Here is a 14,435-nt window from a genome sequence, read left to right on the forward strand (position 1 = left end):
GACAGGCAACTCTGAGTCTTGGCTTGAAAGGGGAAGAGAAGAGATGAGTTTATAACCCCAGTGATCTCTGTGTGGGAGATGGCTACCTGTTCCTGGTAGGAGTTTGGTCCTGCCATAAATGTTTTTCTGGCAGCAGTTTATTTGTAGTAATTCTGGGTGGTGCTGGGCCAGGGTAATGCTTTCATGGCAGGTGGTAACCTTTGCTTGAAGCTCAGTGAAATGCTTCTGGATTCTTACTCCTTCTTTTTGCCTTTACTTTGTCCTTCCTGAATTTACATGCCAAACCTGAACAAAGTCTGGCAAACTCATTACAAAGATCCTGTTGCTTCATCTTGGCTCTTTGGATGCTAATAGTTAGAAAATTATGACTATGCATGCCAAGATTTGCCCGGACTTGTGATATTTTCCTTTGGCTGCTTCAACAAGAGATTGCATACTGTCCATCTCCACACACAATTATATATTAATTCAGGAATATATATTTACACTTAGCTTTGATATAACATAATGCTAAAGTCTCCCTTTTACTTTCTCCTCTCTTGGTTCAGAGGAATCTATCTTGGAAAGATATCAGCACTAGGAAGAGGCAACTCCAATTCCATAGCAGCAGCTGCCTTCCTTTGCAAAGCATCTCTCCAGGTAGAGGGACACAATTTTGCAGGAGGATGCTCAGAGTGAGATGTGGCCACCCCTGAGGGGGAGTGCTGTGAGTGTGTCATGACTGGCTGGTTAATCCAGTCACTGCAGCCATGCAGACAATCCAAGTAGGAAAGGATTAGTCAGCCCTCTGGGAAACTGCAGGTGGAGTTTCTTCTTAACCAGTTTATTTGTAACCATGTCCACAAAATTTGGTCATTTCTTGGCTCACCTTCAAAATGGAAGGAGACAAACACAGTTCTGTAGGGATGTCTTTTGCCCAGCAGATCAACTTTGCATTTCTTCTGTTAGAATCATCCCGACTCCTTTCAACTCAGGAAACCAAAAGCACATTTTTAGCTCTAAGTATCTCTTTGAAATATCTGAGTGCACCAGAACCCCAAATACTTCGATTTTAAAATAGTGTATGGATGTCTAAAGGAAGCTGAAAATTTTGACTGTCTCCTGTGGGCTGGGTTCTGTAGTTTAATTTTATCCCTCATCAGACGTTTAGCTCCTGTGCTTTTGTGAGACCCCCTGGAATACTGTGTACAGTTCTGATGTTCCCAACATAAGGAGGACATGGAACTGTCAAGAGCAAGTCCAGATGAGGGTCACAAAGAGGATGGGAGCACACCCCCTGCAACGACAGGCTGGCAAAGTTGTTCGGCCCAGAGAAGAGAAGGTTGCATTGCAACCTTCTGGTATCTGCAGGGGGCCTACAGGGAGGCCAGAGAGGGGCTTTGTCAGGAAATGTAGTGGTAGGACAAGGACCAATGGATACAAACTGAAAGAGATGAAATTTGCTGAGATACTGGAACAGGTTGCCCAGGGAGATTGTAGGTGCCCCAACCCTGACAGTGTTCAAAGCCAGGCTGGATAAGGCCCTGAGTAACCTGGTCTAGTGGGAGGTGTCCCTGCACATGTCAGGGGGATTGTGACTGGTGGTTCTATGCTGCTGTCCCTCACTGTGACACATGCAGCTAGGATCAGCGCATGAGGGCAGTACTAACCTGACAATTCATGAAGCATCACAGCACCATTTCAGAGAAGAAACCACAATTTTAATTTTTTTTCACCCTGAAGCTGTTGTTGCCCACAGGAAGAAGTACTGCCCTGGGCAAACCCAAAGGCTGGGCTTCCTTTCAAGGCACTACTTTGCCATTGCCATACGATCCTTATTCCCTATGGTGCTGCAGCTGGATCTTGCTTCATCCTTGTAGCAGTGTGCCATAGGCTGTGGCACATTGTTTCTGACAGGGGATCCCAGGAAATGGAAAATTGAAGCAAATACCCCAGTATTAGTATTTTCCAATAGCAATGCAGAAGATCAGTCTTCACTGAACACCTCTCCCAGTGCCCACTATGGGTTGCCCTGTTTTGCATCGATGTGACTGTCCATATAAAGCTTGTTAAAGCAGTTGGATTTAAGGAGGTCAAATCATTCTCATAGCAGGAATTTAATCAAGGAAATCTAATACTACTGTTCTTGGAGACAGGTATGATAAGATTTATATGAACCATGAGTATTTAGCTCTTAACCTGCCAGAAATCTGTAGTCTTACAGAAGCCTTACTTTAGAGTTTAAAATGTGCCAGGTCTTTTGTTATTTGTGCACAACAAGAGGGATCTATGGAAGCAGTAGTGCTGGATAATTACTGCTTGTCAGAACATCTTCTTGGTCATTTTTTTAATCATTTGTGTCAGAATTTACATTTCTTGTTTTTCTGTGATGTTCCCATTCCTCACAATAGCCATGATGCATCCTAGAACTCTCTACCTAGATTGTTTTCATTAGGTAGGAATATGAAAGATCCAGTATTGCACTCTCCCAGACTGTAAAAAATGTGGTGCATTCCAACAACTGTCACTGTAATGATGTGGACCCTGATGGTAAGCCTGATGAGATAGAAGACTTGACATTTGCTCTAAGTGGTCAGGGTCTTCAGGCTGCTGGGAGAACAATGAAAGAGCAGTTGAGGGATGCACATTTGAGATGCTGTTCTTGACCTGCAGTGTAATGTGTTATACTAGGAGCTTCCTATTCCAGGAGGCTGTGAGCTGAGAAGGTGCTCAGGAGCCTTGTGGGTGCAGCCAGGGGTACCTGCTCTGCTCTGCTCTCACCCAGGCACTCCACAAATCTGGTGCCAGTGTGGTACTTAACTCCAATGTCTCTTGACTGGACGTATATTTCTGTCCTCCTGGCATAACTGTAATTGGAAACCTTTAGTCAGTTGCTGCTTTTTTTTTTTTTTTTAAGAGGAAATAAATTCCATATTGAAAATACTATTTTCAGAAAACACTATTTTCTATTTGATTTTAGGTTGGGGTTTTTTTGTTGTTTTGTTTTGTTTTGTTTTTTCTGGAAGGTGCAAGTTCTCTCCTCAGCTCATGTCCTGCCCTCTAGTACAGGAATTGCTTTTTGAGAGAAAGATATGGAAATTACGTGGTGTGTTTCTTGGGGTGTCCTGTGCAAGGCTAGGAGTTGGCCTCGATAATCCTCATGGGTCCCTTCCAACTCAGTGGATTCTATGAAATATTGAAGAGTCTGCAAGCCTTTCTTTTCAGCGAAGTTTCTTTGACCATTTTGCACCATCTTTTATTTCTTCTCTAGGATTGACTTTTCACTCCATGCTTATTTATCACTGCCTGATCTCATCCTGTTTCCTGGGATACCCTATGTTCTTTTTATGTTTCAGTGGCTCAGGAATAAATGGAAGAGTGGACAGAGTTTTGAGGGCTCCTGTTTGCATTCTGCCTTGCTCCTGTTCTGGACTCAGCAGAGGTTTGTGAGCCTTGGTAATTTAGAGTTGCTCTGAGAGTGCCAAGCAGTATCTGTCTCTCATATTGAGAAAGGTGCTTGTTCTGTGCTGTGAGATGTGGGTGTAGATGCCTGAAAAACTGTACTGAGCCGTGGAAGATGCCAGGACTTGACTGCTTGTAGGATATTTTCAGTAAAGAACTTGTATTCCAAAGAACTGAGCTTTAGCTGAGTCTTGGTGTTGGTAGTTGCTCTACAAGACTGGGTAATTGCAAAGGGCTTCAACCCCTTCTGGGGATGTCTCTTGCAGTCAGGATGGCTTTTGTGTTGAGAATGGACTAGAGCCAATCCCAGGGCTTCCCCTGTCAGGATGTGACAGATGGGACAGTGTCCCTCAGATATAAGAGATGTGGAGCCAGCCAAAGTACCACATGGGTTGGTGAAACAATCTCTGCTTTGTCTTTTCTGGGCAGCCCTGAGGAGGCAATGGCCCTGAGGTGGTGAGAGACTGGGGGGAGGGTGTGAGGGGCAGACTTTCCTGCTGCTTGCTCTGTTCCCATACTCTTCCCTGGGCATTTCCTGTGACCAGTGCCAGATATGGACCTGACCCAGTGTCATCATTCCTATTCTCCTGTGATTCCTCCTTATTCTGCAGCAAGAACAGTGAAATCTGAGGTGTTTACACAGTTCCTCGTTCAGTCAAGTCAAAGTCCTGTCATCTGTGACTGACCACCCAGCCATATTTTGTAGGTTGTGTCCTCAAGAGCTTACAAAAGGGCCAAAATCACCACCTCTTCTGCAAAGACTTGCAGCATTGGTCAGTAGTCTGGGCTGAATCTTCACTCTGGTCCTCTGCTAACACAGAGCATTTCTGCAGACACTGTAAAGCATCATCCTGTTGGAAATGATAATTTTTTAATCCTGACTCTTCCACAGGCAGTGAGCAGTGGGCCTCAGGTACCAAGTCAAAAGACCAAAATACAAACTCTCACCAAAGAAAAATTGTTACATCTTCGCTGATTTTAACAGAGCCTTGGCAGTTCATAATGACAGAGCTGCCTGTAGTGACTGACCTGGTGACAGATGAACAGCACAGAATTAGGCAGGTTGCGTAAGTCCTATACCTGTGCTTCCTTTTCTGTAAATTAGGTTTACAGATACTTAGATGTCTCTCACAGACCATAGTGTGGAAGATAGCGAGTTGCAATGTTTGGAAAGCACTCTTAAGACACAGAGCAGTAAATCTCGAAGAATAATGAACTTTTCAAAAAATTTAAAGGAATCAAGTAATGAAATTTTGCAGAGTTGCATTGCGCTAGAGAAGGAATGACTGATGGAAAAGAGATCAGGTGGATGCATTTGCTGGGCTAATTCAGGAGGAGCTGGTGTCAGTGTGAGCTGCAGTTCAGAAAGGGGATGTGACTTAGTCAAGGACAACACAATGCCATGTTCTATCTGCCTCCTTCCATCTCCACCTGACATGCCATGAAAGCTGAGGCTCAGGTAAATTAACAGACATCACCATGGATTCAACATCTAAATTGGGAGTCTTGACAGCTTAGCTCCTGACTAGTTTCAGTGGGAGAAAGAGCTTTTCAACTCAAAGAACAAGTTGTCTTGTTGTCAGTATGGGTGACAAAGGTGGAGAAAAAGAAGGAAGAGCTGGAAGGCTGCAGAGGCACAGGGTAAGCAAGAGGATAAAGAAGCATCTTTTCCTTGGCATTTTGATATGGATAGGATCAAAGAGGTTGCAGGCATTTGTCTGGCACGTAGCAGAGACAACGCAAATCCCTGCCTGCTGCTTGGGTGGGATTTGCAGGGAGAGGCAGGAGTGCTCAGGTTTCTGAAATGCAACAAGGCAGCATGCAGAGGGCCAGCATGGAGCTCTGATAAGCTGCTGCTGGCCATGACCAGCGGAACAGCAGTACAGTTCTGGATCAGGGATTGACCCACATTCCTCCTTGCAGGATAGCTAGGACAAATGCTCCTCAGATAAATGCATGGAGGCCATTATTCTCCAAGGACAAAGACCAACTTGTTATCTATGGGAGCATATTGATGGAAGCCATGCTCACTTGCTGCCTCGGTTTTCTGGCTGGAGGAAAAAGGATCATTTGACAAATGATCTAAAATTTCTTCCAGACTTTGGGCAACACATTGAGACAGTTGCCCCTGAATATTTTAACTCTGACAATAAGTGATCCAGAGCCTTATTTGGCTCACGTAGGTCTTCGCATCTGAGCACTGTCTTGGGAAGTTAATGTTAACACAGAATTAATTCTCTGCATGGGGTCTTTACAGGCATTTGTGACCAGCAGGCATCAGTTCACATCTGCACAAGTGAATGAATACAGAAAAAGGTGAAAGAACTCTCTCTTGAGTCACATGAAGAGTTGCCAAGCTGGCTAGGAGCAGACTCTGAGTCCCAAAGCCAGGTTCATTGTTAGCTAACAACTATCACTTCCTTAAAAGAATCCACATCTGAGGGCTTATAAATATATTTGATTCCATACAGAGATTTTAATAGGAGAGGGAAAAAAAATCTTTCATTCAAGAGTTCACAGGGTGGTTACTAATCAAATTATATCTCAGTGTCAGCAGATGCATCATCCTTAACAGTTGTGAAATCTCATTTGGATTTAACCTCAGATCTTGGTGCCAGCAGGAGGTGAGGACTGTGGACATTTCAACTGGCCCACAGCTTTTATGTAAAATCTTGCTCAAGAAACATTTATACTTGTCTCCCAAGGCCACAGATATTGCTTGCAAGGCAAGCAGGGCTACCAACAGGAACCAGTATGAGGAAATGGATTTTGAGCCAACTCTGTTGTAATACAAAGTTAACGGTGTGGTTTTAAGCCACAGAGACCAAGAAATTTGGTCTTGGATGTTCCTTAGGATAGCTTTCACTTGCTCCTTCTGGTAAAACAACACTGAGAAAGTAATGCTCTTCCTTGCCAAGCATGCATGTAGTAATTGAAACTAAACTGCATATGGCATGTGCGTGCAACTTAATTGCAGTTACGTGTTACAGAAGGAAATTACTGAGGGAACTCTTCTCTCAAAGAACTGTTTACAATAACTGAATCCCCCAGATTACATTCCCACAGGAAAGGTTGTGCTTAACCATAAAAAATACTCTAGATATTAACTGGTTTGGATTGTAGCTTTTTTTAGAACCAGAAGGAACGCTGCAAAGAGGACAGGCCAGGGCCTTTACTGATGTGCATTGATGTAATTTCCTGAGCTTTCTGTGGTTTCTGGATTTCTGATGGAGATATCTCTGTAGGAGCATAGAGGAATGGTCTGGGCCTTTTAAGATGATCATGATCAACAAAGCAGCAGTAAAGCAATGTTTTTAAAGCAATCTTTCTTGGCTGTAACTAAAGGTATTTTACGTGCTCAGAGTATGCTTATGATGTGGTGCCTCTAATAAAAAAGTGTTTTCCTAGTGGTTGGTGTTGAAGCAGAAGGAAACTTCCTCATGTTTTGTTCAGTTTGCCTTCTCTGTATCCCTCCTGCAGAGTCTGTTTGCTCCTTGGAGTCTGCCCAGATCCCAGCAGGATCAGGCTCCTATAGTACGTAGATCAAATGTAAAGATATTCTGGCCCCATCTGAGGCCATGGACTGTTTCCTGTCCTGTTGGGAGGGGACAAATACGTGTTTTCAGCTTCGGAGAGCGTCTGACTGAACAAACCTTGCTTCATTAAGGCAATACCTTAATGACATTTTACACTTAATTAGTCAAATAATTGTGACCAAGGTGGCCCAGCTGTCGCTGCCTCCCTGCTCTACTCCACAACAGATGCTCTGTTGACTTGTCTTCCCTGAAGGCCATTGTGGGAAGACATTATGTGTTTCACACATGTGTTTCACTTCATGGTGTGTTTGCCATCCATGAGAATTCCATTCTTTTAAGGACACAATCTTACTTAGACTTCCTCAGTTACTGTTCTGACTGCACTCTTGTAAGGTTGTGCTGTATGGGATGGAGATCATGTGTAGCACTGCAAATAGCTGAGCAAACCTCTGCTCCTGAGCTGCTTCTTGGTTACAGCAAACTGAGACTGACTCACTCACACTTTGTGAGGGTGAAGACTTTGATTAGATTTTGATTAATCCCTCGGATTCAGGGATAGCAGGACCACCCCTGCACATGAGGAGTCCCCTTCTGCCTTATTATCCTTAAAGGTGCCTTGTCCTGGCTCCCTTCAGGACAAATTCCAAGTTGCTGTTTGGCTTTCAAATATAACTATGCACCAAAGCTGAAAGACTCCATTATCCCTGGAGACAGGAGGGAAAATGGGATATCCTGGTGTGAGACAAGGAAAATGGTTTTCTTTTCTTTATCCTGTGAGCTCTCTAGCAGCAATCCTGAGGTGTGTATGTGTGTGTGTGCTTTTATTTCTAGCTGAACACAAATTGCTCTGATTAGGAGGAAGTATTATTGTATTTTTATATGCTAAACCGTTTGATTAATTACTTTAATAAAGAGAAAGATGAACTCTGAAATTCACTGCCATCTACTCCAGTACAGTCCAGTATCAGTGATACAAATGTATCTGCCTTGTGCTTAGAGTGTCCGCTCCTTCGAAGAGATGTTTGTGCCATGTGGGTGTGTTGATCCTTGTGCCCATCAGTAGCTGTTCCTCTTTCAAAGCTGTGGGTTTCTCCCATGTGACTCTGTATCAGCCTTTCCATTGTCTGCCAAGAACAGATGTATGTGCACATATGCAAAGACAAGACCATACCGCTGTGTCTTGGGATGTGTGACCCTGAGGCAGATGTTACAGATGTTTGTTGTGTGCTGTACCCTTTGGAGTAAGGACTCCCTGCCTACCTGGGGAGCAACCAGTCCTGTGGCTCAGGTTGGGATGGTTTGTTGTATTAGGAGGGTGACACAATGGGATACTCTTTTTCCTTTCTCTCATGGAAATGTATATTTGTTCTCTCTTTGTGTAGCTTCTCAATCTAAAATAAAACCCACCCCAAACAGAATTCATGTTTCCATCTTTGTTTGGAGAAGACCTGGCCTTTTAGTTGGATGAGCCTTGCAGAGGCAGTGGGACATCCTGCTGGATCAGGCTGTGTCACCTGAGGGAAGACTCCTTTGGAAATGCCCCTGCATGAGAATGGTGCAGTTTGGTGTTTGGTTCTGCTTTCCCAGATCCTGCCCATTGCTGGCATGCTGGTGTCACTGATTGCCAGCATTTAACCCTTTCCCTGCTGGCATTTCTCCAAGCCCTCTGCAGAGGTACTGGGCTATAAAGGGTCTTTGGGAGAGCCTGGATTAGCAGTCATGCAGTGGTGGTGTGGAAGGGCTGACAGACACACCTGCTGCCTTTGGCCAAGCCACCTGACTTCGTTCCTTGGAGAAGGATTGAAGAGTGGGAGTAATCATTAGGAAATGCTTTTCAATAGGCAGCCAGGCTGGTAAGTTCAGGGTAATTTTTGATTTGCCACACAGCCACCCAAGCAATGTGCTGGTCTCAGAATTGAGGGCCTGGGTTTGCCCTAAGTGGGTTTGATACAGCTTTTCCTTTAAAAGCTTACATATCTCCAAAGGGTGAGTCTGTCCTGAGATGCACACACATAACATCACAAATTCAGGGAAAAACATCTACTATGTAAGGGTAGGTGGGTTAGCTTCAATTATTTATCTCCCAGAATAAATAAACAAGGGGGCAAAATTCACAAGAATTGCAAGCACCAAAAAAAAGAAGCAGAATTTGAAGGACCTGCCCATTTATGGTTTACAAATTGTGACTGGTGTTACGCCCTGGAATGTAAATCTTACAAAACCACCAATGTGGTGGTTTCCAAAAAGCCTATCTGACTCCATGGTTGTGTCTTTGGCTTCTCACTTCCTAGCTGAACTAGCTCACTTCTGGTCCTCTGGGACCAGAGCCTGGAGCCATTCACATGTCAGCTTTGCATACAGGTTTTCTGAAGTCTTCTGGGATGGTTGGCAGAGCCATATTGATTTGCCATATGAAATCCATGAAGATTTGTGAGACCTGTGGAAAAGGTGGAATGACTGCTTGTCTTTAATGAGAGCTGAGCTAAGCCTTAGACTGAGTCCCAGGTGCCTCCAGCCAGACATTATTAGCCCTTGTTAGGCATTATTATGGATAAAGAGATGGTTTCCTATACTATTTCAAAAAAGATATAAAAGATGGAGAGGTTTTAATTAAAGTTTATTGATTTTATTGTGGTTTTCTACCACCACCTACAAATCTGGCCACCTGCTTTACAACTTCTTCATTTTGTTGGGTTTTTTTGAAGCATTTTTTGGGAAAATGCTCCTCGCTTCTTCCTTCTAAGCTCTAGGCAGGCAACACACATTTCTCTTGTTCACGTGAAAAGCATTTAAAAGTAAATTTATTACAAAAGCCACTGTTATTGTTCTAACTTAATATTTGCAGAGGAAATGCAATTATGGCCAATGAGCAGATTAGTCCTTTTTTTAAATCCCCAGTTTGTCTGATTAAGGTAGACAGAACTCTAGGAAAGTGCCTTGTGAGTTAAAGAGAAGACAATCTCATTTATTCTGCCCTGAAATTAATGGTTTGATTCACACAGGTTGTGTGGTACAGCTGCACTAACTGGTCACCTTTAAAATGTGTAGGTTTGTTGGAAGTCAGATCTCTGCTATGTCCCCATTATAAGCATTAAAATCTCTTTGAATCATTGTAGGAGATATTACAGAAGGGCACTATGGTATTTATTTACATTTTATGCTCATAAAATGCACTGGTTCTCTTACAGATTTCATTCACTCTCATGCAATAAGTTCTGTCCAGCCCCAATCATTTGTGTGCAACATAAACCACAAGGGGTGATGCTTGTGAATTCTTCACTAAATATCCCAGTTAGTGGGGCAGTTGTTTAATAATCCTTAACAATCAATAGTTGTTTTGTGATGATCCTTTGCTGCAGTCTCTCTTCCTGCCTGCCTGCAGGGGAGGGAAATGGGAGATGTCTAGCCTCTGCTGTCAGGGAGGAGGCTCTCCCTCAAGTGAGTTTTCTCTCCTATGGTCTTAGCAATGGCTCAAATTATCAGTCCCAAATTTTTTTCTGGTGTCATTTGTTATAAATTCAAGTCATTCATAGTCCCCCAGCTCTGTTATTTCTTCTGGCACTTACATAAACAGATTTTAATCTGTGCTAATCCTAATATTTCTTTTACAAAACTCTATGCTGATGACTGGTTCCTGCAGGTGCCAGCTCTAATTTTGAAGAGCCTCTTGGTTCTGCTCAGAGAACATACAAATGACAGAGGTCCATGACATCCCAGCAATTAGAATGAAAAAGAACTTGCTCACATTTTCCCACCGAAAGCAGAAGTAAATATCACATTTAGTAAGTAAACTTAATTCCAATTATTCACTGCCCATTATAATTGGGCAGTGAATAATTGGAATTATTGACGAAGAGTCAATAATTGATGAAGAGTTGCCACTGTCTCTTGACCACTTGGCTCCTATTTCTTTCACAGCGCTTGTCACCTTCCTCAAAGGCAGGTGGATCTGGATCACACCAACTCCATCCCATTCACCACTTTCTGCTCCACGGCACTGGCCCTGATTTGCAGCTGTATGAGTGTTTTAGGGGGCCTGGCTAGAGGTAAGGAGGTGCTGTGAGGGAATACAAACCCCTGGAACCCCCCCTGCCTTTGTGGCTACGTCTGCAATTGCAGGCGGGCTGGCCGGGCTGTGTTCGCGGTGTGATGGGCACATCGTGTGGCCAGAAAGGAGAAGTGCACTTTCTGGTTTTGACCTTTTCCCCGAGCTAAATCCTGCCACTCGGTCCAGCTGTGCAAACAAGTGGTAAAAGGACTCAAATAGCCCAGCTGCTAGCACTGGACAACACACCCAACTCAGCACTTCATGCTGACGTTAAAATACTTGCCACTCCAGTTTTCCCTCTGTTCTTCCTTAATCCTGCCTTACATATTTCATTTGTCAGCTGCCATGGTTATGCTTAAATCGTATTTTCAGGTGGTTCTCCAAAGCCAGGAAGAAAAAGCAGCAGCTACCTTTTTTAGGAAATATTCAGTCATAGTGCAGTGCTGTTCTAGAGGAGCAATGGGAAATGTGTAGGCTTCAGGCAATTCTTCTCATGGCTTTATAAAGAAATTAGAGCAACATGGCTGGGCTTGAACCTGCTTTTGAAAGCATTACCAGAGCAGCTGTCCAGCTGAATGACTGGATTCCTACTGTAGTTCCAGGACCATAAGTAGCTGATTAGTGACATCAAATGTCAGAACAGAGAAAATCTGCAGGACTTACCTGGAGAAGAAGGTCTGGGAAAATGGAAAAGTGCAGGGCTGAAATTCACAGCAACATCAGAAAAATTGAGTGAGAGTCTGGGAAACAGAGGCTGGAAATAATTAACCTAGATAAGAGTAATTACCTGCACTTCTGCTGGTGGGAAACGGTAGGTGAAGGAGCAGGATCAGGAAGTTACAGGCAGTCAGAAGCAGGAGTCCTGTGCTGTGAACAAGGCAGATCCTGTTCCAGGGTGTGTAAGCAGGATCACAGCCTGGAACACCCCACCAGTTCTGCCTAAGTACACCCAAGCCCATGCTGGAGCTTTGGATCAGTGTTGAGCTTCAAAGAAATGTGGCCCAAAGAATGAGAATGAAGTGAGAACAGAGAGAATGGTCCAAAATGTGGAAATCCTGACCTCTGGGGAAAAGGCTAACAAGCCTTGAGAAGAGAAGGACAGACGCCTGCAAACACCTTTCAAAGAAGGGTTAGGCAGCCCAAACAGAGTCCTGGGCAGTTTGTACAAAGACTAATTAATATTGTTATCAGTCAGGGAACAGATAGATTAGGTCCAAGCCCTGCATTTGCTGATGTCTCATCCATCCCAAACATTTGCATTACGAGACTGAAATTTGATGCTGAAGATAGTGCAGATGCTATGCAAGAACATATGGTGCACCTCAAGGCTTCAGGTTTCATCCTAGAGAGCTGACTGTCTGCCTTGTAGCTTGAAACCTTTCAGGGTAGAAAGAAGTAACACACTGACGTGCCAAAGACGCTGGATAACTGCAGGTCACTGCAGTTTAGGGGCATATTAAAACTGAATACATACAGCTGGTGTTCATGATGGATCCAGTTCTGTGCAAAAAACATGCATATTCTCACCACAAAGGTAACTTCTCATATATCAGAAGTACACTGCTTTCACATCTGATCATTATAAGGAAGCTCTAGTTCATGTCATAGATATGGAGATTACTGCTGAATTTTTGCATCCACAGGTGCAGAGAAATCCATTGTCTTTGCTGGAAAAACCCAAGTTTGAAAGAATACTGAGGTCTCAAATCAGTAAGAAAATATTCTTGTTGTTCTTTGCCAGCCTTGAGTGAGCTTGGGTGGGAGTTTGGTTGACCCTCTATAATAGATCAAATAAGCCAGTTTCCCTTCAGCAAAGTTCCTAACAAAGACGGCCAGATGCCAGCAGAAGAAAATCGGTATTGTCCCCCTGAATTTCTTAAAAAACCTCTCCTTTAGATCACCAGCTGATTCCCCCGTTGTTTATTGACACCCACTCAGCCCAAGCCCAAGGGGAGGGGAAAGGTTTCTCGGCTGTTCCTGCAGACATCCTGGCACTTGTTTGATGGGGGCAGAACAGGACGCAGACCTTTCCTGCCGGGGCCGGGTGCTATTCAGCTCCCAGAACAATGCCTGGCAGCTCCCGAGGAATTTAAACCGGCTAAAAACAGCCCAGCCTGGGGATGAATCATGACCCATCCGCGTCTGCTTCCGCCTTTCCACTCAGAGGCCTGAGATCAGCACGGCCCCTACTGGCAGGGAAGCGGCTCCCTGGAGAATGAGCAATAAACAACGTTCTAGAGCGATTTTCTTTCACAAGGGCTTTGCCTGTGTGAACGCCAATAAAAAGGCAACTCTAGAAAGTGTGCATCCGGGGCAGAGGGATGTGCAGCCTGCCAGAAGACTTGCTGTAACATTCATCAAAGAAATCCCAAATACAGAAATACTACACAGGAACAGAGATGATCCTGGATTTTTCCTGGCTGTGAGTTCTTCTGAGAGCACCCACCACGTTTTACTGCAGACTTACAGCTCCACTTCTTGAAGCAGCCCTGTTCTCCAGGGAGAAAAATGTAAACAGGCCAGCTCCCGGATGTAAATGGGGCTGGCTCCAGTGGGTGCAGCAGAATAAACCCAGTTCCGAGCCACTGGGAATCGGGAGCATAACACTGGGATGGCAGGCCTGGAGCAGGCTGCAGGGCCAGGGAGTGTGCTCAGGACCAAAGCACTAGCCAGGGACTTGGGATAGCTGTGCTGTTCCCCTCACCCTGCTGCCAAACTGATAAGCAAATCCAGGATGTCTCTTTGGTCCTTCCTGGCCTAAAGCTGGGAACAATATTGTCCATAAAGTGCTTTATCAGACACTTGACCTCTAGAAAATCGCAGCATTAGCTAAGAAATAATCTCCAGGAGCAGATGACGTGGACAGAAACCAGAATCAGCCAACGGACAGCAACAAGGAAAAAGGTTTGTATTTCTGCATGGCATGGGAACTTGTCAGGGTATGTCCACTCCAGCCACCAAGGAAGGGTCTGGCCAGGTACAAACCCCAGAGCAGCCTGCTTTAAAGCGTGGCTTGGGGATCTTCCCAGAAAGCTGTCCCGAGGGCAGGGCATGGCCGGCATCCCACAGGGATCACCCCTAGGGGAGGCCTTGCACCGGCACCGCGTCCCGCAGCTGTGCATGGAGGACACCGGGACCCCTTGGCCGTGGCGCGGCATTCGCCGCTCACGCAGGGCCCGTTTCAGTCGGTTTGCTGCGCGGTCACACTGCCGGGGCACAGCTCCGCCTCGGGAAGGTCAACAGGGGGTACAAGGAAACATCCTGTTGCTGACACGAGCTCCTCAAGGGCCTCCCGGGACGCTCCTCAGGTTCCCGGTGCCCGGCGGGACCCGGACCAGACCGTGAGGGGCCGGGGCGGGGCCAGGGCGGATCAGGGGGCGGGGCCAGCGTGTGTCGCCCCCGCCCTTCCC

This window comes from Geospiza fortis, unplaced genomic scaffold, assembly GCF_000277835.1.
Source record: "Geospiza fortis unplaced genomic scaffold, GeoFor_1.0 scaffold134, whole genome shotgun sequence".
Lineage (NCBI taxonomy): Eukaryota > Metazoa > Chordata > Aves > Passeriformes > Thraupidae > Geospiza > Geospiza fortis.